The sequence below is a fragment of the Psammomys obesus genome, unplaced genomic scaffold, assembly GCF_907164565.1.
Source record: "Psammomys obesus unplaced genomic scaffold, mPsaObe1.curated_primary_1811, whole genome shotgun sequence".
NCBI classification, from domain to species: Eukaryota; Metazoa; Chordata; class Mammalia; order Rodentia; family Muridae; genus Psammomys; species Psammomys obesus.
This window is the reverse complement of record NW_026596057.1, coordinates 31,437,053-31,463,184: the sequence shown is the minus strand read 5'-3', so window position 1 is coordinate 31,463,184 and position 26,132 is coordinate 31,437,053. Positions and strand designations below refer to the sequence as shown.

Here is a 26,132-nt window from a genome sequence, read left to right as displayed (position 1 = left end):
ATCTGCAAAGACATTTCAATAATCCATGTACCCTACTTTAACGAAGAAGAGAAGAATGAGAAGCTACTGTAGCCGGTAGCCGCATGTGTATTATCTAGTATGTAATCAGCAGTAGAGAAATCCTTGCATGACTTTGAACACGGAGAAAAGAGGAATTGTACTAGCTGCACCATTCATTGGGTGGACCAGTGCTGCTTTAGTTCTAATTTATTAGCTTGTTTTCACCCAAATGTGTAACATAAAGCCAAAGTATGTGACAAAAAAACTATAACCTTAAAACTTATCATATGTTCATAATAAAAAATTACCAGGTGCAGTATATGAAGGCACCTCTCTATGTACGGGGGAGTGATGCATGTGTGCTTATGTGTGCACAGGCCCAGATGTGTGTATGCATGGGAGGAGGCCAGTGGACAACGCCAGGAGTTCTCTCTATCACTCTCCACCACCTAATGTTTAGAGACAGTGTCTTCCACTGAACCTAGTGTTCATTGTTTCAGCTAATTTGGTGTGAGCAATCCCAAGGAGCTCTGCTGTCTCTGTCTTCCTGACACTGGTTTAAAGGAGCATGCCACTGCGTTCAACTTGCTTATTTGTTTAAGATGGATGTTAGGAATGGGGACTTGGGTCTCCATGCTTGCAGGGCAAGTGCTTTCATGACTGAGCACTTTCATGACTTTTATTTATAAAGTATCTCATACAGACACAGAAATAGACAGACAGAGAGACAGAAAACACACACACACACACACAGAGAGACACACACAGACACACCTTAACCTTATTTGAAAGAAAATTCCAGCACTACAAAACTGTTTTAGAGCCACTGTAAGACAAGAGTTACTTGTTTTGGTTACAAAATCCTTCCATGAATATTTTCAGCACCAGTAGCAAGGTTATACAAAATTATACACTGCATGAAAAGTATTAGCCTGTCAAAAAATCTAGAATAACTCCAGATAAAGTTTTTGTTAAAAAAGAAATCATCCAAAGTATAAAATCATTTTAAGAAACTATGAATTCTCCTCAGCAGTACAGATTCAAAGTACACATAAATGTCCCTAAGGTATTTCCATGTCAGAGGAAAAACACGAAAAAACCACTGCAGTCTTAAAGTAGGAATGCCATAAAGTTTCCCTACAGAAGTAGCCCAGTTATAAAGCCACTATCAGAAGGACATTCACCCCCATGTTACTTAAGATCTTTTGCATATACTAACAGCTACCTCTGTGGATACTTTACATACCAAATAAGCTGGAAGGTGGAGGACGTCACATAAACATTTATAGCACAACTAAATATCTGCAACACTTTCTGTCATGTTTCTGGAATTCTTTCTAAATTACCTGAATCGATTCTCACCAAAATCAAAAGCCTTTCATCACCCTTATTGTTGCACAGAAAGAGCTGAAATGATTGGGTTTGTGGGGTGTTTAAGTTAGCATGTGGCCTTCTCATTAACCTGCTCGGGCCATGCCGGGCAATTGAGTCACGGTATCATCAGGTATTATTCTGATATGTTCCCTGGATATTGACAGTACTAACCACCATAGTCTCTTTAAGTTAACAGCAACCATCTATTGTCAGTACACCTGGTACTAAGAAATAAAACCTTTGCAAAGTGCCTCATGACCAGTGCAACTAGGATAATGTGTTAATAAAAGTAGCATTATATATATACATATATATATAATATATATGTGTGTGTATGCATATGTATGTATATATATGCATATATATGTATATACATGTGTATTCATATATATACACAATACATGTACATATGTGTGTGTATAAACAGAATTTGGACAAAATAAAAATAGCTGAAGAGCAACTTCCCTAAAGTCCTCCTTCTTGCTTAGCTTGTTTAGGAGTATAGATTTTAATACAGTTATCCTGTATTATATGTCTAATATCCACTTATAAGTGAGTATATAAAATGTGTGTCTTTCTGCTTCTGGGATACCTCACTCAGAATGATCTTTTCTAGTTGCATCCATTTGCCTGCAAATTTCATGATTTTCTTGTTTTTAATTGCTGAGTAGTATTCCATTGTGTAAATGTACCACAATTTCTGTATCCATTCCTCCGCTGAAGGACAGCTAGGTTCAGGAGGGCAAATGGGCTAGACATCTGAAGTGGGAGAAGACAGAGCACAGGACAGGAGCCTACCACAAAGGGCCTCTAAAGACTACTGATTGGAGTATAAAAGCAGATGCTGAGACTCATAGCCAAACTTTGGGCAGGGTGCAGGGAATCTTATGAAAGAAAGGGAAGATAGAAAGACCTGGAGGGGACAGGAGCTCCACAAGGAGACCAACAGAGCCAAAAAATCTGGGCCTATTAGGCCCTGCAGAGACCTCCAACCAAGAACAATGCATGGAGAGGACCTAGTCCCCCTTCTCAGATGTAGCCGTAGACTCAGTCTCTATGTGGGTTCCCTAGTAAGGGGAACAGGGGTTGCTCTAGCATGAACTCAGTGGCTGGCTCTCTGATCATTGACCCCTGTGTGGTGAAGCCTTATCAGGTCACAGAGGAAGATGATGCAACCAGTCCTGATGAGATCTGATAAGTGAGGCTCAGATAGAAGGCCTCCTCTGTCAGGGGACAAGGGAATGAGCATAGGGAAGATGAGAGAGGGAGGGGGGATTGGGAGGAGAGAAGAGAGGAGACTACAGCTTGGGTACAAAATTAATAAATTTTAATAAATAAATGAATAAGATAAATAAATAAATAATGAAAGATAGCTGAATAAAAATAAAAAATCATTGTAAATTAAAAACAGTAAGTATATAGCTAGGTGACAGTAAAAAGAAAAAAAAATCACTCTTCTAAAACTACGAATTTTATAGTCTTTTTCTAAAATCTGTAAACACAAGTACATAGATACACACACACAAACAAATCCGAACACTCTACTCAGTGTTTCTATTCATTAAATGCTCTACTGTTCTGGTTAAACAATTGTCATGCATTTTCCCCTTAGCAATATTCCAGTAGATGGCACCAGAGTACCAGAAATCTGTAGATCATTCACCGGGTGAGCATTTCCCCATTATAGTCCTGTTGTGAATTACCAGCGGAATTGACTAGCTGCATTAAACACGTGAACATGGAGATAACAGAGCCCTTGATCTTCAAAGCTGTGTTATTCTAACACGTGTATTGTTAACTGAATTTACCTTTCCCAATATGCTTCTTTTACAACTGGAAATGTTTAAATGATTGCAAATCAAAGTTACCTTGAAGTCACACCCTTCAGTCTGCCACCAGAGATTTAAGAAAAAGTAGGAATCAATTTGACTGAAAATGACATTTCAAAGAATATGCTTGAGCTTTAAATATCATCCATTCCTTCACCAACCTTCCTTCCAAAACAAAAAGGAAAGAAAAAGAACCCCATGGAATACCATGTCAGAGGGATTTAAGCCTGTCTGCTTTGCAAGGACAGAAGAACGAAGCAGAAAAGATGAAATAAATATTTAATCTGAGTACTAGTCTAAAAGGACTATGGAGTGTTTTTAAGATTTGGAATGTGTGTCTGCGTCACCCCGTCCATGAACCCAAAGGCTGCATGAAAGTGAGACCAGTAGATAAACGCAAAAGCAAAGAGGTAGTTTTATGCTTTGTCTTCTTAGAATGGCATGGCCACACCAGTGGACATAAATGAATGAGCGACTATATCCAGTATACCCGCTCTATAAAGGAGGTACATGACCCACCATGTACTGATGACAAAGTTAGGATCAGCATACAGAAACGGTGCATAGCAGCATAGGCATGTAATCGCAGTTACTCCTGAGGCTGGCGCAGGAGTCACGATGTCAAAGCCAGGCTGCGGTGTGAACCGAATCCAGGCCCAGCCTGGGGAACTTGTTAAGGCTGTTTTAGGGGAAAAAATAGTACAAAGTGGGTGTTCTAAAGATATACCTCAGTGGAGAGAGTATTCGCTTAGCATGTGAGAACTTCTGGATCCCATCTCCAGTATCACCAAAAACAGAGAGAGAGAGATTTTAGAGAGCTATAAGAAGGAGGCTTTCCTACTTCCACCCACTCCTCAGTAAGTAGCACTGACAGTGAAAAGCTCAACTGAAATCCTGCTACAAACAGTGCCAATGTACTTTACCAACAGTTGTTTTTAATTTAGCCATCCCAACAAGCCATCCAAGTCAGCAATTCTTTTCTGTATTTTATAGGGAATTAAACAGAGAACAAAAGTGGCCTGCACATGGTCATATGAGGGCATATTCGATTTGAAGTACTGTGTGTTTAAAAACGCTTGCCCTCATTCTTTTTATCAGCTTTCTTCTAAAACATTGGCTGTGCTTCCATTGCACCTTGAGTCTGTAGAATAAAAGAATGGCTGCCTACCTCTAGAAAATAACCCAGAGACTTATAGTCACAGGCCAGCACATTAGACTCTACATGTCTGTTGAGATGGAGTCCAGTTGGAGGGAAAGGAAACTAAGATCTAGAGAGCATATGACTTTCTGACATCGTTCAATCCCATGAGGCCTATGAACTTACAAGCTACACCAAGGCTTGGACAATTTCAACATACATTGGTTTGTTCAGGCTTCACTCATTAATGAAAATGGACATCAAAGGAATACAAGACAGACAGCAGGATGAGCCAAAGAGCAGCTCGGTGCAGCCAGAAGAAACACAAAGAGTAAGCAAGAGAAACTGGAACCATTTCTAACTCAGAACCTCAGAGCTGCAATGCTTTTTGTCTGAAGACAAAGAGCAGGAGATGAAATAAGCAGGCATTTGAAATAAATTAAAAAAAAAAAACAAGGGTTTAGGAGACACTGTCCAAATCTTTTCGTAAACCATGTATAATAATTCACATACCATTCACAAATGGCAAAATAACATGCTCAAATGATTACAGACATATAGTAGTTAAGGTTGGGAAATAAGATGGGGACAAAGGAGAAATAATCTTGCTAGTTTTAGCCTGTATAGTGCAATTAAACATTCATTCCCTAGCTTTCACACTATTCAAAAATCAATTACAAATAAGGAAAGCGTTAGTATACAAAATACAATTAAGGACAAAAACAGAGCATGTTTAATGAATGAAGGTGCTTTAAAGTCAGATGATACGATATTTTCAGTACAGGAATCATGTCTGCCTTTCTTCTGAATCCAGAGAACTGTCACTCACATTTTCAAGCACTGCTTCTGTTTGTCCTTATGTATGACTATGAATAACACAGTGCACCCCTTTAAAAAGATCATGTGCTTTTCAATCTTTATATTTGACTAAAACTATCATGTAAGCAATTTCAATTATGTTAATTAGCTAAGTGAGGAACAGAAAGTTAGTAAAGACTGGAAAGTTGGGCGTAGTGGCACACAGTGAAACCCTCACAATTGGGAGAGTAAATTTGGGTGATCCTGAGTTCAAGACCATTTTTAGATCAAAGCTGACTCCAGACAAGCCTGGACTGCATGGGACTCCATGAACAAAAATGAAAATAAATAAATCCAGGTGGTCAAAATATGATGTTTCTCTTTTTTATTTTCTTGTCTTAAAACACACACACACACACGTATATACACAATTTAAGGGAAACCATGTAGATAGGCACTTCCTATGTAATAGAGGCAACATCAGAATCTTTGAACTGGATATACATGCTTTAAAATGGTCCATGGTCAAAGCGTTAAGAATTGGGGCAGGAGAATTGTGAGTTTGAGGCCATCTTGGGCTATGGTGAGACCCTTTTTTGAAAATCATCATCTCAGTGCCCTATTTAGCCATCATCAGAGAAGCTTTCTGCTGGTAAGATGGGAACAAACACAGAGACCCCAACCCCAGCCAGACGTTACACAAAGAGAGCCTAGAACACACAGCTCTAAATGGATGTCTTTACCAATTCCCTCCCCTCAGAGCTCAGGGAACTCCACAGAAGAGGGGGTGGAAATAATGAATATAAGAGCCAGAGCAAATGGGGGGCTCCAGAAGAACAAGGCCTTCTAAATCCAGTGGGCAATGCTCTTGTATAAGCTTACGGAGACGGAAGCAGCAAGCACAGCCGCCTGCACAGGTCTGCACCGGCTCCTCTGTGGACATGGTTTAGCTTTCAGTTTAGTATTTTTATGGAACTCCTGAGTGTGTGAAAGGGTGTGCTTTGAATCTTGTACATTCTCTCGGAGCCGTTTTCCCTCTGTTGAGTTGCCTTCTCCAACTTTGGTGAGATGACTTCTGTTAGACCTTAACTATATTTTATTTCGTTATGTTTTATTCTTATCTCTTAGAAGCCTGTTCTTTTCTAATGAAAGACAGAAAAGGAGTGGATCCAGATGGGATGGAGAAGTTGGGAGGAACTAGGAGGAGTAAAAGGAGAGAAAACTTTAAGATATATTGTAAAAGAAAAGATTTTGCTTTTAATGAAAGGGGGACTTTTAAAAATCATCATCATCGCAGCAGCAGCAGCAGCAACAGGATCTCCTCCTCAAAGTGTTCATCATTCTCCAGAATACCCCCGAGGATGAACACAACAGAACTGGTGGAGACCAGAGGTTAAGACATTCTAGATCTTATTGCTTTCTTCATATGTGTATACACCTCAGCATAATAGTATCAGAATCCTGACTGGTGTAAAACACTAGTCCAGAAGTTGTGTTATTAGCTGACTGAGGACGCTACAGATTCTATACAGAAGCACTGACGTGGGAGGCTGTGGGAGGGGGGGGGTTGTACGCTTGTTATTTTCATGAGCTGCAGTAAAGACCCTGTTGAGAAGGAAGAAGTGCTGGTGGCAATATTCCCCACCCACTCACTTATCTAAAACAGTTCCCATGATAGACCTATTCTCAGACTTAGAATATCTATTTTAGTCTTATGTAGTTATCTAGTTTCCATTATTTAAATCCAAGAGTGTTTATCTGACATAGAGAATACATGCCGGGCAGCAAAAATTATCTAACTATACTAATTAATATTTTACTATGTATGGTTTTGTAACCCTTTGCTTCCTCTGAAATGGACTAAGATCATAGTAAAATAATTGTGCAGAGTTTCTAAAATGTGCTGGCACCTGTGATTATAATTTTTTTATTGTTTTCAGTGCCAGGAATAATAGTCACTATTTTTATTAACTACTAGGTGTATGCCACTGGGCTTAATTGTGTTTTATTAAATACTAGGTGTATGGCACTGGACTGAATAATGTCAAATTATACTTTATATGACATTACAGGAATTCTTTAAAGTAGTGAGCTTCATTTTCTATCTTAGATAGAGATTTAAAAAAACATAAATAAATATATGCAAAGCTAAATCACTAAAGTTGGTAAATTTTAAACTTAACTGAAGGTCTGTCTGATATAAAAAAGCTAAGGCTTATTTGACTACCCTGTGATAAAAGAAAAAAAATATTTACTATTAATTCAGTATGTGTGCCGAACAGCAATATTCAACAAGTGATATTGAGATATTCAACAAGTGATCAAATACCTTGTATTAATCATCAAAATGGGATCCAGAGTATGACATATTAAAATGTCTTAGTGTTTTCTGTCATTTTGTTTTATGTTTTATGAGACAAAGCTCACTCACACTTTGAACTAGCTCTGTAGCCTAAGCTGCTATCCAATTTATAATCCCCCTCTTAACACAATCTCCCCAATTCTAAGGTTATAATCATGTACCCTCACACCCAAAACCAATTATCATTAAAAATGAAACTGCTAGGCAAGCTCTGTACATAAAACATATACATGCAATGAAATTATATTCAGCTGTATGAAAGAGTAAGTCCCAGCATTGACAGAAAAGTAGATCAAGTTAGAAATTATGTTCAGTGAAATAAGCTAACCTTGGGAAGAAAAACATCACATTTTCTTATGTGGAGCTACATCTATCTATATGTGTACTTGTGCATGTCTGTCTGTCTGTGTAACATATAAATAGCGTAAAAATAAGTGGGCAGAGAGATGAAAAATTCTAAGAGGAGAGGGAAAGAGAATATAAAGGCTAACCGGCTCTATAAGGCATGAAAGCAGAAGGAAAGGTTGTTAGAGGAGGACGATCAGGAAGAGCGGGTAAGGGGGCCAAAGGAGAGAGTACAGTGATGCATACCGATAAAAATGCCTCCAGTGACACCATCACTGTGAATGCTAACTAAAAAAAAGAAATTCAACAAAACTGCAATTTGTTGGATGATGGTAGTAAAAATGGAAATTTTTCATTGTTTAGGAAAAACAAAACAACCAAAAACAAACAAACAAACAATAAACAACAACAAAAACACAAAATGACAAAATGAGCATCCAGAAACAAGCCAGAGAGAGAACAGCAGCTTGTATGCTCTTTTACCCAAATCCTAAAAGTGAAAAATAGAAGAAAAAAAAAAGCTTGAAGATATCTTATTAGTATTTGTGAGATTTTAAAACAAAACATAACAGACAAGACAACAAAAGATTGCGCCAGATCTTCAGCAGCTTGTAAGCCATGGGTCAAAGTACTGCATGGGGAGGAGGGTGAGCTTGCCTGAATCTCTTCACAGTAGAATCTATGAATCTTTCTGAACACCATGAGGGTGTGTGTATGTGTGTGTTCAAATAAGAAATAAACAGAAAATGAGTGCTGCATTGTGGGAAGTCTACCAAACTGTTCTTCATCTCATGAACAGCATCAAATGTCTCCCAAGGCTGTACCAAGTCTCCCAACCTCTGCAAAGCTGTGGATAATCAAAGCCAAGGTTGATAAATGCACGACTAATTTCTTCTCATCTCTCAGTCGTGAAAATGCTCAACAGAAACACTTGGCTTACTTTCAAAATCATTAAAGAACAAGAATAATGGGAAAAGCAAGACAGCGGCAGCTCTCAAACAGAAGAGGATTTTGGTGTGCTGTTCTCGGCACTCTGCTGTTTGCAAAAGCTAAAGGCTCGCAGCAGTGTCTCTGCTGCTCTTGTGGTTTCTCCTCCTCGCACACTTCTGTTTTTCTCATTCTAAGGCTTTATAGGAAAGGAAGAGGCGCAGCTCATGCGGTTAAGCACACAAGAGCTTCCAAATGGTGCAACCGGTTGCCATAGCACCAGCATAATCAGCCCTATCTCGGGGTAAAACCGCAACTTCTCTAGTTCATGTTGAAGCTGCCTTGCTGTCCATTTTAACTGCTACAAAACACTGAATTTCAGGTTGACTTGGCTGTGCTTTAGTGAAATCGTATTTCAACGGCAAGGCTAAGTTTGTGTAAGGACTGGTTGGATTTCAGAAGCGCTTCACTTTGCAAGGCACTTACAAATGAGACTTTAACGTCAATACATTAAATCCCATCTTATATTTAAAAACAAAAACAGCTGCCCTTTCTTCACTCAGCATTTACATTTCATTGAGGAATTGTGTAATGAAACTTGGAGTGAACAGATTACAATAGGAAAAGTTTCATAGAAAATAGAGCACTTTCCTTTCCATTCAAGATTATGAAATAATAAAAGATTACAAGGCAAGGATTTTTTTCATTTTTGTGAAGAATGATTACCATGCATAAAAATCATACCTGCCATTAGGAAATACCATACCACAGTCTTTGGAAGTCAATGAACCTGAGCTACTTAAGTTGGGTAACTTCCTTAATGTTACACCTGATGGCATCATAAAAGCAAGGCCTGAAAGACATATGTGTGCTAGAGCATTTCTCGGCCTGGCCACATTTTTGCCCTGTGTGGAAACATTTTTCCATGGTGAGGATTTTTACCAGTGATTTTATATGTTGACTACATCATTGTTCCATGATATAGAAAAATATTAAAATACTTCATAAATAATATTGGGATTGTGGGATGCTTTCTAATTAGTTGCTTAAGAAAAACTCATATTGGGCCAGTTCTTCAGTGCTGATTGTGCCAGCTTCTTTCAGAGACACATTTGGTGAAGTGAGAAGAGGCATAGTCTTTTTGCCTTACTTTCAATCTTTTTTGTCTGTCTAGGGTAAAATAAGTAACATACTTCAGGCTTTTTGTCTGTCTAGGGTAAAATAAGTAACATAATGAACTCTGCCATCTGGTCTTCATGATAGCTCTATTTCAGTGGTTCTCAACCTGTGGGTTGAGACCCCTGGAGGAGTCTCATATCATATTCTACATATCAAATAGTTCCATTATAATTCATAAAAGGTAGCAAATTATAGTTATGAAGCAACAAAATAATTTTATGGTTGGGGTTGCCACAACATGAGGAACTATATTGAAGGGCTGAAGCCTTAGGAAGTTTGAGAACCACTGATCTAGTGTTAGAGGAATCATCCTTTATCTAGGAAGCTTTTTCAAGTTTCTTTCCTGGGGCTAGGGCTGCAGTTCAGTTGGAGAGCCTTTGCTTAACAGTAAGGGGACCCTGAGATGAAGCTGCAGCACTGCCGTACAAGTGTGGCAGCTTCTGCCTGTAACCGCAATAATCAGGAAGCAGAAACAAGAGACTCAGAAGTTAAAGGTCATCCTCATACTTGGCTACACAGAGAACTCAAGGCTAGCCTGGTCTAAGGAGACCCTGTAAAGGTCAAAAAACCTTCAGATACTTACCTGGTTCTGGTTTTCCTTCTCTGGCCTCCTAGTTCCACTCCTAGACTTCCAGTTCTCAGGAGCTCACACACATTCTTTTTGTTTATGCATTTGAGATAGGGTCACATGTAGCCCAAGCTGCCCTCCAACTCTTTGCTTAGCCAAGGACGACCTTTGATTCATTGTCCTCCTTCCTTTACTTCTCTAGGGCTGACCTTACTGGAATGCCTGGCTGCATGGGATGCTGGGAATCAGTCCCAGGACTTTACACATGCTATGCAAGCACTCTGCCAACTGAGTTACATTCTCAGCCCCAGAAAGAGTTCTTGACGGTTGAGAAACTTTCTCTTTCATTGGGTCCATCAGCTACTTAAAGATAGGCTCTAGATCAGCAGTTCTCACCCTTTGGGTGGCAACCCGCTGGGGGTAGATCAACCCCTTCACAGGGGTTGCCTAAGCCCATCAGGTAACACAGACATTTACAACTCACAACAGTAGCAAAATTACAGTTACAAAGTAGCAACGAGTGATTTTATGGGTTGGGGGGTCACCACAAAATGAGGGACTGTATTAAAGGGTCACAGTGTTAGGAAGGTTGAGAAGCACTGTCCTGATTGATGAATCTTGGTTTATTAAATAAGAAAGGAAGACACAGATGGCTTAAGTAAGCTCCTTCTTAGTAGAGCAAGCAACAGTACTGAATCTAAATCCCAGGTCAGCCAGAATCCGAAGAACCTGATCTCCTCAAAGCTCCAAAATGCTTCACTGAGTAGTAGAGGATTCTGAGAATCCATTCCCCACCATTTTCCTCAAGTTTGGAACAAAGTCCTTGAACACCTTATGCCTGAGGCCTGCCACTTGCGTGTCCTTTTCTGTCTTTTCCCTAGGTCAGGCACCATCCCTCCAACCCCCCAGCCTTTGTGCACATTCCTTATCATCAACTTCCCCAGCATTCCCTAAGCACACTACAACTTCAACCAGACTCCAAGGAGCCCTGACTTTTGTCTTTCCTTTAAAATATTCTCAGTAGCAATTTCTGTGCTCCTCGCTACTTACTTTGCATTAGCTGACCTTCAGTTACACAAAGGCTATAGTGTCTACTTCCTGAGGGCCTCAACAAATTAGCAATTGCTGTCTTGCAGCATTCTGACTTCACCAAATGTGTCTCTGAAAGAAGCTGGTAGAATCAGCATTCTTTGTGCCCCACAGAGTGCCTGGGTTATGAAAAGAAAACAGTAAGTATTTTTGGTGTACACTCATGTTCGCACCTTTGGTCCTGTGGCACTGACGTTGCAGCAATGGTGTGTTGAAACACACTGTGAGAAAGGCGTCTGTGGGTTTCCTTTTCATCAGATACTGCTGTGCTCCCTCTTGACATTTTCACGCGCTTCTGAATTTCCAGACATATCTGCACTTTTATTCATGTAATGGAGAACAAAATGCAAACTGATACCCCAAAACATCAATACCTGTGTTCAGGAATGAACTGGACTTTGTACTATGTGGAAGTAATCTGGTTTTGAACCCCGAGACAGTTAGGATCTTGTGTATGTTTAACACCCAGCAATCTCACTCTTGGGCTTCTGGTAACGTATACAGAGGAAATGAAGTCATTACGCTCTGTAGGCAGGCATCTGAGCATCCCTGTTCATTGCAGCTCTGCTGACGGTAGCCAGGAAATGGAAACCTAAGTGTCCATCAGCATATGTAACAAGACAGAAAATGAGTTCTACTGTGGAAGAATACTATTTAGCCACAAAAAATACAAAAGGAATCTTGCTTTGTGAAAGCATGGATGAAGTCAGAGGATATGGTTAACTGAAATTATCTAGGCAAAAATGGGCAAATACTCCATATCTTCAGCATATGTGGAATCTAAAAAGCTTTAGACATAAGACACAGTGAGGAATATAGTTATCAGATACCAGTGAGGAGATGGGAGAGGCAGAATGGAGGCACTTCATAATTACAGAGAACCATGGTTAAACAGGACAACTGCGTGATTAGAGTTTGAAATGGTACATATTTCAAGTGAACTAAAAAGAGTTTTGAGTGTCTAAGTGATTGCAGAAATAAATACATTAATTGCCCTGATTGGATCAATGTTATATAATGCACATATCAAATTTTCCATCACATTGTACCCACAAATTTGCACAAATATTATTAATTAAAAATAAAATGAGTAATAATTGAGATTTTGTTCACAGATCTAAAATCATAATATCTAGTACAGATGTGGGATATTATTATTATTTAAAGCAACACAAGAAGAGGATTTTAGATTACAGAGGGGGACTAATACTCTTCTGTTATGGTTCATTTCTTCAAGCATCCCACAAAACTCCATGTTACCATTACGAACGAGGCATCTAAACGCTTACTGCCTTGAATAAGATTTCTACAAAACTCTTCTTCTAATTCTTTCAATACTATTTCCTTTGGCTGAACAAAAACACAGTCTGAGTGATATTCCCAGATCTCAGCACACGACATGGCCTGCAGCCTGAACATGCTTATCACATTTGCTGCAGTATGCCTTTTGTGTGTCCCCATTCCATAGAAGGCTTTAAAGAAATGTTATCAAACTGACACTGATGAGTGACAATGAAGACTTCAGCCCAGCAAGGCACCAGATTTTCAAGTGGCCAGTCACACTCAAGTCTATCTCTGTGCAGTAAGACCTGCTACCCTCAGAGAGGCTCTTATGATCCCAGGTCCCTGGATATCCTCAGAACAATGCCAGGCCAGGAAGGCTCTGGAACTGCCTCCTGTAGGTCATCAGGGAACCTTCCCTCACTTACTGACACTCATCAGCCACTGGTTTCTCATGTTGCATAACTGTCCAAAAATGTTTTCACAACTGAGTGAAACAAGTAAAGGGTTCTTTGTTGGTTCCTGTTTATTTGACTCCTCTGATCCACTGAAGAATATTCAAACGTCAAAGAATACTTTAGGTTGAGCCTATCATAAGAGAGCTACACTAAAACCTCAGAGCATAACTCCTTTATGCTTTCTGGCACCCAGGGATCAACCCTCCCCATCAAAACCAGTGTGGGCTGGATTGAGCAAATGAAATAGCTGTGGCAATTGCTTGTCCATCAGAGTCAATTGGAGGATAAACTGGGCAAAATTGCTCATAATCTGTCTCTTTTGATTCACGTCTCTCTTTCACTGATTGTTTACCACAGCATTCACATATGAATCACGAATCACATCCGCAGCCATGCTCTGATTGCCACCAAGGGAGAAGTGCTGTTCTTCTTACTGTGACTTTCTGGAACAGTTCTCCTGGCCTTCTCCACTTGCCCTTTCAATGAAGCCAGCAGTTTCCACAGAAATTCCACCACCCATTGCAGTAGTTTGGCCACTGGTTTAATGAAGAGGTACATTAAGAAAAAGGATCTTACCTTCCTTTGGAAATAATTGAATCTATTGGGGGAGGCGGGGGAAGACATGTGGAATGCTCCTGTGCTGAAGCACAGCAGAGGCTGAGTGAGGAAGATGAGGAGTGTGAGTTGGCCTGTCTCAAAAATTAACTGAAAGGTGGGGGGGGGTGATGAGGAGAAGGAGGGGAAGATGCAAGGAAGGAAAGAAAGGAGGGGAAAGGAAGAAACTGGTGCTCTGTGCAAATTACAATTTTGCCAATGTACTGCCATTCGTGTAACTTACTGACAAGTGTGTGGTGTGTGACAACAGCTACCCAGCTCTTGGCACAGTCTGTCAGGTTAGGGAAAGCATTTTTATCGAGATTCTTATAAAGGACTCACGGATTTGTTTTTCTTTTTCTCACCATTTTATTTCATAATAATCTAACGAGATTATTCCATGTGAGGAGGGAATCAGGTTGAAACTAGTTAGATTATTCTTATTAACGTGATTTGATGAATGACATATGCTTTTCAAAAGAGTAAAAGCTGTATTTGGTCACGAAGTAAAGGCAGGCTTATACGGCAAAACTAGTTTACGGTTTAAGGTGTCTGAGACTGAGAAATACTTTAGAAATATCAAGGATGATGCTGAAATATTACATTTAATCTTTAATCATTAAAATTGGGGCTTCTAATCACAGAAATTTTTCTGTTATAACAGATGAAATTCATGTTATTTGACTGCTCATCACGTTTTTGATTAAGTAATACCAATCCCCAAAATGTAGTCTAGCAGCTAAGCTTATGACAATGACATAGGATGAATTTTGTGAGTTAAAAACAGAAATTTCAGTGTAACCACCTAGAGAACACACATCATTCTTATATCAACATTAACTGGTATCTATTGCTAATTAGGGTCATCCATTGAACTCATGTACTTCTATTTATTTAAATTGGTATAATAAATATCATTTGAATTACGAGTTAATGTTGATTGTTTCTCAAATAAATATATTTGAAGGCATATTTTAGCTGTGTGTCTTTTCATGAAGTACTTCATTCATATTGGAACTGAAAAACAGTCATCTTATATTTTGCCTTTAGAGCAAAAATTGTAGACAATATCCGTAGCTTGAAGATGCTTACATAACAAGTGGACACATTTTAGTGCAGCGAAATGGCTGTTCTACTGGATGTGTTAACATTGCAGAGACTGGTGACGCCTTCGCCTTCAAAAATACCTATGGTGCAATGTCAGAATTAAGTAAGTGAGCGGGCTCTGGCAATAGTATACATGGTGGCAGTGAGTGATGAGAACTTGAAAAGATGTAGTGTCTACGGATTTGTCTAACCCTGTGTTAGTAATCTGCTGAAGTATATAGCATTGTATTCAGATGAATACATTCTTTTATGTATCGTCACACCATTCTCGGCAGGTTCTGTTACTAAATTACAAAGCTTTTAGTATTCCTCCTATCCCCCAATGCCAGTCTGTTACTATTTCCAGCTTACTGTTTCAGTAAGGTGTCCTGTCAGACTATGGGCTGTTTCAATGACAGAGAGCTGAGACACTGAAGCTTTAGTCCAGACTGTCTCTTAGCACTGCTTGGACTAGAGCCTAACAGTTTGTTTTTCTTTTTATCTGAGCACTGGAGAGATGAAGAAAGCCTGTCTTGCCGTGGAGTGGTGAGCCCCAGATAGAGTCCATAGAGAATCGGCCCCCACGTAGCCCCTCCAGGATGCTAGTTTGCGACTGTCAAGGGCAGGAAGGCAAACTGAACACGGGCAGGAAATGACCACTTACAGAAAGGGTGTCGCGCACATCAGGTAAAACATTGTTTCACAAGGAATTGAATACTCACTAATGTTTGTGAGGGCAGATTGTGCACTCACCTCCCTTTAGGGCACGGTGTGGGGAGCGGAGGCTCCCTGTGCTCCCGCAAGCTGTAACACACGGTCAGCTATATTCATTGCAAGGTGTGGGGTGTGGCGACTCACTGCTCACGGGGTGGCAGTGCAGAAACCATAAATGCCTGAGCTTCAGGGCGGTGGACATTCAGCAACATGCTGTTAATGGAAAATTATGTAATCCTAAAAGGTATGTTAGTTTTAATAACAAAATTATCCTGAACTTTATTTGCAATTGGCATTCATGTTCGGGAAAGAACTTAAACATTCAAATTACACAGCATAAAACCTAGATGCTAGAATACTCTGCACATCTACTAGCAACTGAAAGGTTCAAGGTTATAGAAAGTGAAGACAGAACCTGTATTACAGGAGGAGCCCAGAGGGGGTGTCATTATCACATCCAACATGGAGTCCTGTGCTGGATGCTATTGTAAAAAAAAGGGGGGGGGGCATTCAGTTAAAACAAATCCATGGGATTCAAGCAGAGGCTATAATTTAGCTAGCAGTATTGTACCACTGATTGTTACTGTTAGTAAATGTACATTTTGACAAATATTACTATCAGCACGTTCCGAGCTGACAGTGCATGGGAATCCATATGTTCTCTGGAGTGTATCTATAATCTAAAGCTGTTTCCAAATGACAGGGTTTTGGGAGAGAGTGTGTGCTCACGCGCACGTGCACACTCTGTTACTTCCTTCCTTCCTTCCTTATGTTATATTTGAATTGCAGCCCACTTCTCTCCTCCTAGTCCCCCTTATGCACTCCTTCTCCTATTTCCCCTCTTCTCCTGAGAGAAGGGAGAGGTCCACCATGGGTACCAGCCGACCCTGGCACATTAGTCGAAGCAGGTCTAGGTACATCCTCTCCCACTGAGGCCAGACCAGGCAACCCAGCTAAGGGAAACAGGATCCAAAGGTAGGCCTCGGAGTCAGAGAGCGCCTCTGCTCCAGTTGTTGTGGGAGTCCTATGAAGACCAAGCTGCACGTCTGCTACATGCGTGCAAGGGGCCTAGGACTACTCTGCATATGATCTGATTGGCGGTTCAGTCTCTCTGAGCCCCATGGGCCCAGGTTAGTTGACTCTGTAGGTCTTCTTTGTTAACACTTTAAGGAAATCTAAAGCAACTTGTCTCCATCTTTTGAACTAACTGCTTTGAAATTGGGAATTTTCGTGGAACACCGGGAAAGGTCTTGTAACCTTGGCCCATCATTACAACAGCCGTGAACATGGCAGGGATCAAGACGGCAGAAGACACCATGTCACATACCAGGACTTAAGGAATAAGGAAACTTCTTGATTAAAGCCCAGCAATGCTGCCTCTTCTATCCTCCATACTCAAGACTGCTTTACAAAACCCCCATTCACTATTTGTGAGTTTATCCAATGGTGGTAGTAGAAGCTCTGGCATCCCCTTCGTGGCTAGTCTGCACTGATTGCTTGACTGAGGGGACGGCCTTGAGGCTCTGGGCTGGGTCCTAAACAAGGGAAGTGGTTTGAGGTCAAAGGGTCCTAGTCAAATTTTAGGAAAGAAAATTATATTCTGGTGACTAAAGGCCTCTGAGCACAGCTGAAATGTCTGCGCCTGAGCCGTGGGCTGCTGGGAAGTAGGTGAACATCTGGATTTTGAGTAAAGAGGAAGTTAGGAGTAGAAGGTTAGACATGAGGCTGTGGATGAAGAGGCTGTAAAATGGTTTGAAATGTAATGTTCTTGCTGCATTTAGCAGATGAAATAAGAAAACTCCTGGATTAAACCCTAAGGATTTATTATCTAACAAATCTGGGTTAATTATATCCTAACACATATTATCCAACCTAATATTTTACACTTATTTTAGTTATGACACCTACAAGGCAATGGTCTAGCCACTTGCTTGACCTTAAAATGACTGAGTGTTAAATTCTCCAAAAATAGCACCAGCAACAGGACATCGGTCTAGCCCAAGGATTTGTCTGTTTTTAAGATGAAGGAGCAGTTTCCCTGAAATGTTTTTATCTCTCATTGGTCTAAGTAGCAGCACTGCCAAAACAAATGACCTCACCAGGATGAACTCTGGCTAATCAGGATCTAAGCTCAGGCTCCGAAAAAATGGCAGGCCCCCCTAGAATTTCATAACAGGAAAGACACAAGTAGTTATCCTTTGTTATTGGATGTTTCCTTAACAAGGAAAAGAGAGCTGTGGAGTATGACAATCCTAGAGACTACTGTTGAAATACAAATGGCCCAAGTCAGAGTTGTGGCAATCCAAGCAGAAGTGGGCATGTTCAAAGAAATAAAAATTCTAATACTTTACACCTGAAAACAGCATTATGGAAGATGACCTAAATTTTCAGCTGGAGTGAGTGGGTAGAATCCTTAGACAGAACGCCAGAGCAAGGCAGCTTAACACAAGTTTTGAGTTCAATTTTGATAAAGAGGAACTCATGGTATCAATGGGACATTTGTCAGAGGTGTCGAGTATACCACTGGCAAAACAGGTCTTTACTATAGAAGAGCAGAGCCAGAGACAGAGAGAGAAATCAGCTTAGAAAACAAATGAAGCAGTGGAATATGCGATGTCCTTTAGATAGTGTGGAGGGAAAGGAGGGAGTCCTTAGAATGGTTAAACATAGCAGCACAAGGTCCAAGAGCTAGATATAAGTAAAACTAAGAGTTCCAGGTAGAACCTGGGAGAGCCCAGACTTTCAGAAAGGAAGTTATCAGTAAGGTCAAGCCACTTTGAAAGGTGATGTCAAGTAAATATTTAAGCTTAGTCCACTGGATTTAATTTATTAAAGAAAGGATCTAGGTGGATACTATAGCTGTGTGTACAGCCCTTTCAGGGTTCTGCTAGAAGGAGCTGCAGAGCAGGCAAGTGAGCGGAAGATAACAGAGTATAGCTATTGAGCCAGCATACAGTCTCACTAAGAATACGTCACTGGCCTGGCACTCTGTGTAGACCACATTGCCATTGGCCTATCTGAAGGATATTCTCATTTCTGCCTCTCAGCTGCTAGCGTGATAGGATTGTGCCACCATGCCCAACTGAACGAATGGTCTTTTAAAATCCTGTCAAGCACAAGAATGAGCTCAAGGATAGCAATTAAAGTCCCATTCTGGTTTGGTTTTATTTTCTCTTATTATTATTTTTTTATGCTTATTTGTATCCTAAGGAGAGAGAGAAAGAAAGGGTGTGGACTTGGGTCAGAGGAAGTGAAGAAAGAAAATTCTAATTGGAATATATTATATAAAATCTATTTATTAAAATAAATAAATAATAGGGTTGATACTATAATGCATTAAGAAAATGTGATAAATAATAATGTAACAAGTAGTCCGCCTCATGTGATATTTCACCTTCTCTAATTCCAGTTACCCCCAGTTAACACTGTACCAAAACTAATGAAAAATGAAAATAAAAAAGATTATAAAAGATTTATAAATTGCCCAAAAAAAAAAAGAAATAAAAGGAGATAGGGTATACAAAGAACAATTACTTGTGCTATTTATATCTCCATTAAAATTGCTTCTCACCAAATCAGATCTTATTTTTAAAATTTATTTATTTTTTATTAATTACAGTTTATTAACTTTGTATCCCCACTTTAGCCCCCACCCGTGTTCCTTCCCAATCTCACCTTCTCTCCCTCATCTCCTCCCATGACCCTCCCCAAGTCCAGTAATAAGTGAGGTCCTCCTCACCTTTCATCTGACCCTAGTCTATCAGGTCTCATAAGGACTGGCTACATTGTCTTCCTCTGTGGCCTGGAAAGGCTGCTCCCCAACCCAGGGGGAAGTGATCAAAGAGCAGGCCAATCAGTTCACGTTAGAGACAGTCTCTGTTCCCATTACTAAGGTACCTACTTGGAGACTGAGCTGCCATGGGCTACATGTGTGCAGGGGTTCTAGGTTATCTTCATGCATGGTCCTTAGTTGGAGTTTCAGTCTTAGAAAAGACCCCTGTGCCCAGATTTTTAGGTTCTGTTGCTCTTCTTGTGGAGCTCCTGTCTTGTCCAGGTCTTTCTATCTCCCTCTTCTTTCATAAAATTCTCTGCACTCTGCCCAAAGTTTGGCTATGAGTCTCAGCATCTGCTTTGATACATTGTTGGGTAGAGTCTTTCAGAGGCCCTCTGTGGTTGGACCCTAGGCATATATCCAAAATATGCTCAAGTACACAACAAGGACATTTGGTCAACCATGTTCATAGCAGCTTTATTCATAATAGCCAGAACCTGGAAACAACCCAGATGTCCCTCAATGGAGGAATGGATACAGAAATTGTGGTATATTTACACAATGGAATACTACTCAGCAATTAAAAACAAGGAAATCATGAAATTTGCAGGCAAATGGTGGGATCTAGAAAAGATCATCCTGAGTGAGGTATCCCAGAAGCAGAAAGACACACATGGTATATACTTACTTATAAGTGGATATTAGACATATAGTATAGGGTAAACATACTAAAATCTATACTCCTTAAGAAGCTAAACAAGAAGGTGGACCCTAGGTAAGATGATCAATCCTCACTAAAAGGCAAATGGGTTGGACATCAGAAGAGGGAGAAAACAGAGCACAGGACAGACTTTAATATATAATAATATGATACTGTGTGTTTTTCAGTCTCCTCTCCAGTTAGCTTTGTTTTTAAGACCCGTGGGTTTCAATACTCTTTTACATTCCTCCCTCACATATTTCAGTGGGTTGTTGTTTAATTACTAATCCTTAGGCCTGGAACCATGCAGTTTTATAACTAGGAAAATGAGCATATTTTTATACCTACTAAAACCATAAGATGATGGTCAGTGATTATAAATATTCCTTCAAGGAGATCTGTGCTGACAATGTTGATTCTTTAAAAAGAAAAGCTAAGAAAATCAACAGGAACATCTTGATATTTCAGACCACATCCGCTGTGTACTCTGAGCTCTATCAGGGTTTCTTTCTCTCCAGACCTACCTTGCGTATGTCCACACCTCTATAAAAGCTCCTAAGTTAAATCCAAACACTAACTCAAATTGGAAGCCTATGATTTTTAACATGGAAAAATCAGCTCTAAATCAGAACTCTTACAGCAGAAAAACTAAACCCTATTAGTTATTTTTATTGAGAACTTCATAACTGCATGCTAACTGTTTGATCAAATCTGCTCCTTTTCCTTTCCTTTCCAATTCTTCTACTTCCTCCAATTTCATGTGTTATTTGTTTTGTTTTAAAAACCCACCCAGTCCACTTCGTGCTCACAGTGTGTGGCTGGATGTAGGGTCATCACTGGAGTATGGCTAGCATCCTTTTACTAAAGTCTAGAAGAAAGTCTAAGTGCATACCTGATTTAAATGCACTATCTGTACCAATAAGTCTCTTGGATAATGAGCATAAGAAGTGAGGAGGAAAAGGTGGTACTTCAGGTAAAGTGGCATAGTCATTTAGTAGGCTGTAAGAGTCAAGGACAATGAAGACTCCAGGTTTCATTGAAAACAAACACTGACCTTTTCAGATCTCTAGGTTGTGCCTTTTTGCACACATACAAATCATTTGCTTTGTGGAGAAAAATCCTGTATTATAAATGGGTTCTGCTTCAAATGCCGTTGTTGCAATAGCATCTCAAACTGGCATACTAGGCAGATGTTACAAAGAAATATGCAAATGGTTACATAGTAACCCCAAAAATGAAGAGGCTCATTATCAAGGTTCAAAGCTTGGTAGATTTGAGAGTTTGTTTTGCAAGTGACTAATTAGAGCTGATGCTGAAGTTTTGTGCTCTGTTGCCCACCCACCTACTCCCGTCGCTTCCTTTCACGCTCTCTGCCCTCCTTTCTCGTAAAGTGTGCTCTGCCACATGGCTGGACCTGCAATTCATCAAACTACTTAATTTATTTTTTAAGAGGTATTTAAGAATGTAAAAAATCATGCTCGCTTCGGCAGCACATATACTAAAATTGGAACGATACAGAGCAGATTAGCATGGCCCCTGCGCAAGGATGACACGCAAATTCATGAAGCGGTCCATATTTTTATCTGAATCTGTTATAGCATCCTTTACACTTGTAATTAAAGCCATCAGTAAATAATTTCCAATCTTATTAATATATTTAAGCAACATAATTTTACAAATTTGCTCGTCAAAATTTCATCACGAAGCCCTTTTTCTCCTAGGTGAAGCTGGCAATTTCGCAGGACATATTTGCCATATTTGACAGGTAATAGTAAGCCTAGAGGTTGGACGCTGCAGGTATCATGTACCATAAGTTGTGTTCTCGTGAACGAGAGACTACCCAGGATATGACTGACACAGCAAACATTTCCATAATTGTGTAGATATTTTTGTTAATTAAATGGATTTTACATCAGAAAAAAAGAGAATGTAAAAAATCACCTTCTTTGGTTATCTTCTTAAACATTTCGTAAATGGTGAAACCACTTTACCCAGAAAGTACCACCTTTTCCTCCCCCACTTCTTGTCTTATGCTCAGATGTCTGAAGAGAAAGTTGGAGGTGGATTCAGAAAACAGATCTTTCTGTTAAAGGCTACTGACCAAGCGGTCATGTTCTTCACCTTGTATGCTACATGTTGTCTACTGTATACATGAAAACAGCTCCTAGTGAGATGTGCCCAAGCTCCCTGGTGAACTTACTGCTGTTCTTTTCACAGATGGCTAGTTTCCTCTCTGTTGTCTTAGTTTCCCTTTGGAAAATTCTTAATTTTTTCATAAAAAAAATATAGTCCTAGATAGTCTGGGCTTCTGAACCACCTGTGGTCTTTCCTTTCTTTCTTCCCATAGAGCTTTCCATACTTTGCTTTTCTCTGGCCCACAAGTTTCACTCTCAGCCAAGTACACTTGACACCTAACTTGAAAAGTATTTGAATTTTCTGGAAATACTCCTCGTCCTCCTCCTTCTCCTCCTCTTCCTCCTCTTCTTTTTCCTCCTCCTCTTTCTACTTCTACTCCTCTTCCTCCTCCTCCAACTCTTTCTACTGCTCCTTCTCCTCTTCTTCCTCTTCCACCTCTCCCCCCCATCCTCTACCCCTTCTCCCAGTACAAGCCTTCCCAATTCCTTATGCTTTATCCTCTCTTTAACATTGATTATGTGTTCCTTCTCCCAAATCAATGAAGAGATTCATTGTTCACTACCTCCCAAGTGCAGCGGCATTTTTAAAGGACCCAGTCCTTCTCACGGTCTCTGTCTAAAAGCCTCTGAATCACAGCACTCTGTATGAAATTCCACACTTGTGATGTGTAAGTACTTTTGCTTTTCTGTATTCTAGACCCTTTCTTTCCACATGAAACAAACTACTACACAGTCTTCAAAGCTCTGCTACATGTCAATAATTTTAGCCACCATGAAACTTTGTCCATATACATTTATAAATGTCCATATATTCACAAAAATATGTATCAGTCAGTTTTTGCTGAATGCTTCTTTTCATAAAGTCATCCCTGACCAGCTTAACACTAAATGGTAAAGTGTTAGGGCATGTTAACAAGCACTTCTGCATGAAGGATCAGCAACACGATAATTCCTGTGCAGCATTCAAACACCCTGTCCCTTATTCTGCACACAGATGTAGGCCCTATAACTTCACTTCTCTAACATCAATTTTATTTCTAGATTCTTTCATACTGGCCAATGTCTAAAATGCCTGCGGCATAATAATCCTTGCAAGTCTTAGGAATTAAGTTACATTACTCCTCTGGATATTGTACTTTTTTCAATATTTTTATACATTTTATGGTATGCTATGCATCATGGTTTGTATTCATGTGCAGTAGTCTTAATAAAGAGACACATTTTCAAGACAGGAACCAGGAATTTTCTTGTCTGTGATCTTTCTGGATCTGACTCTTGTTTCTAGTTACCTGCCATCCTGTAGCATAGCTACGTGACAGAGAAATGAATGGCCACTCCTCCCCTAGTCCATTGGCCATGCAGCTAAAACAAAACACTGGATTTTAAGACTCATGTGGCTGGGGGTCGGCATGCCTTAGTCAATAATTACTCCCATTTGAGATAATACCATTCTTCTTTTTTTCTTTGTCATTGTACATTAGGAAACCCAATATATAAAGTAACCTTATGGCGATGTTGTCATGAGTGTCTTTGGCAACTAGCAGACACAGTGCATATGTCAAACCTATTCAGAGCCTAATGCCTCCACATTTAACTCTAAAATGGAATCTTTAAAATGGATATATTTTATTCCTCAATATCTCTCTCAGTATTCCTAACAATGATTGGTCATGGGATACACCTATAGTCTAATAAATGTTTGGGGAAGACTTCCATCTTTAAGTGAAAGGACAAGGCCTTACAGGTAAAAATGACTGCCATTTTGTCCTTGTTCTCCTTCTGTAGGAGGTTGAGGAGGGGTATAGGTTTTGTAGCAGCCTTGAAAGACAGGAGACGGCAGGCAAAAAGGCAAGAACATAGGGAATACAGTGACAGGGCAGTGAGCTGTGCTTGGGTGGCACATGGCACTGCTCTGGCCCCATCTGGAGCTCCGGGTCTAGTGCTCCATTTGTACTTTACTTTATATGATGTCTGGATACAAAGGTAACGGATACGGTAATACGTAGAACTTTTCCAAGAGGTCAGGCAACTTTTAGGAATAAAATTACTTAGCTAATAATGACGGAAGAAAATAAACCTAGCATTTTTCAAAGCCTATGTATGGTGGACATATGTGGAAAACACCATATCAGGATCACCCTGCCGGTGGGATGCGTGTGCCTGGAGGTCTGGTTCTGGTCTTACTACTGAGGAATCAAGCCTGTTCAGTATATTCTCATTTATTCTCCCTGCACACTAAAATGCTGCCCTTGTGTCACATTTAACATAAATGTTGTCCTCACCTTAACATAAATTCTTGTTGTTTTACATTTACTACATTACCTACATAAGATTATTAAATGACTTTGTTATTTTTATTTTCATCATAAAATGCACCATTTTTACAAATAATCGGTAAAACCCTTAGCCCAGTAAAGATGTATTAAGAGTAAGAAATCTGCTCAGGACCTACTATGCTCATCATAAGTCCCTCTCCATTTTTCCTATTCTGTATTTCTTACATGAGTGTAATACACGCATGCACACAAACAATTTTACACACATACTTCACTCTCACACACACTTCACACATACATGTGTTTTGCTTCTGTTAGTTAGGTCTGTGTAAACAGATGCCCCGTCTCTTTAAATGTGAGGATTTGAGAAGATTGAATAGTAATTTATTCTTTGTGGATAAACTGCACATGTTTCTCTAGGCAAGGGAAGATTCATCCATATTTCCATCTATATTTTCCTCTTTTATAATTTTATCTTATTTTAAAGACAAGAGGTCTTATATTATTCCAGACTGGCCTCAAACTCTTGATCCTGTCTGTGTCTTTGGCCATTTTATCCTCAATAATTATCAGTAAGAACTTATTCGGCACACATTGCCAAATATACGTAACCATGCGTGCTGTCGTGTTTAATACTGTGCCATGCTCACCCCGGAACGTTTCTGTTGTGTTTAGCAGTCAGGAAGCCAGGAATCAAGGAAAGGGTTTATAGCTGCTTGGTAGATGGTTCATCTGTTCTTGGAGACACAATATTTTCTGGAGAGACGTGGACTGTGATTACATAGTGTATCTGTAGGTGGGTGTGGCTTCAGGGTGCTGCCATCTCCAGGGGAATCTAGTGCCTTGGTGGAACTGCCAACTCACTGCTTAGTCCTCCCTCTGTCCTACCTACCCGACCCTTAGAGTACGCACGATGTCAAAAGACATTCATTAAAATTATGAATAACAAAATGCATTTCTCTAGAAAAAAAAATATCTCCTTGGTACTGTCTCTAAGCCCCTCAGATCTGAAATATATTTTCCAAATGAGAGGCCTAAGTCAGCGTTGCACAAAGTTGAAAGAACCTTTCCATAACGCGGTAGATTCTAGGAGGAGTTCAAGGGCCAGAAAGGGAAAGATTGGGGTGTTGATTCTCAAGCTAAGAATCAGGGCTGAAGGTAACCAGAGAGAGTTCATTATATTTGCAAGCAGCCCCTAGACAGCTTCACACAGGCAAGGCTGAACGAGAGGCCTAGGGGGAAGGCGAGGGCAGCTCTGCACGTGCAGCTGAGACCCTCCTGGACTCTCAGAACGCGCACAAGCATCACTCAAGACTGACTGCATCAAGTCATGTGATGATTTTTCAGCATGTCCACTTCGTAACCGCTATTAAAGACACTACTTGACAAACAGGGAGAAGCAGTTCTGTTTTCTACTGAGAACTGAATGGTAGGGCCTGCCTGCTGCTCTCAATCTTACAAGGGCACAAACTTACAAGGGCACAGACTTTATCTCTCAAGGGCACTT

At 40.0% G+C, this 26,132-nt stretch overlaps 1 protein-coding gene and 1 non-coding gene across 4 annotated transcripts in view; one reads left to right on the top strand and one right to left on the bottom strand.

Annotated features, from left to right (window-relative positions):
• The window catches only part of Ptprc (protein tyrosine phosphatase receptor type C), a 117,451-nt gene that overhangs the window by 66,404 nt on the left and 24,915 nt on the right, over window positions 1-26,132 (bottom strand). The gene's annotated exons all lie outside the window — the stretch shown is intronic.
• LOC129689537 (U6 spliceosomal RNA) lies at window positions 21,689-21,795 on the top strand. Its single transcript, XR_008722138.1, has one exon. It is a non-coding gene; the product is annotated as a U6 spliceosomal RNA (small nuclear RNA).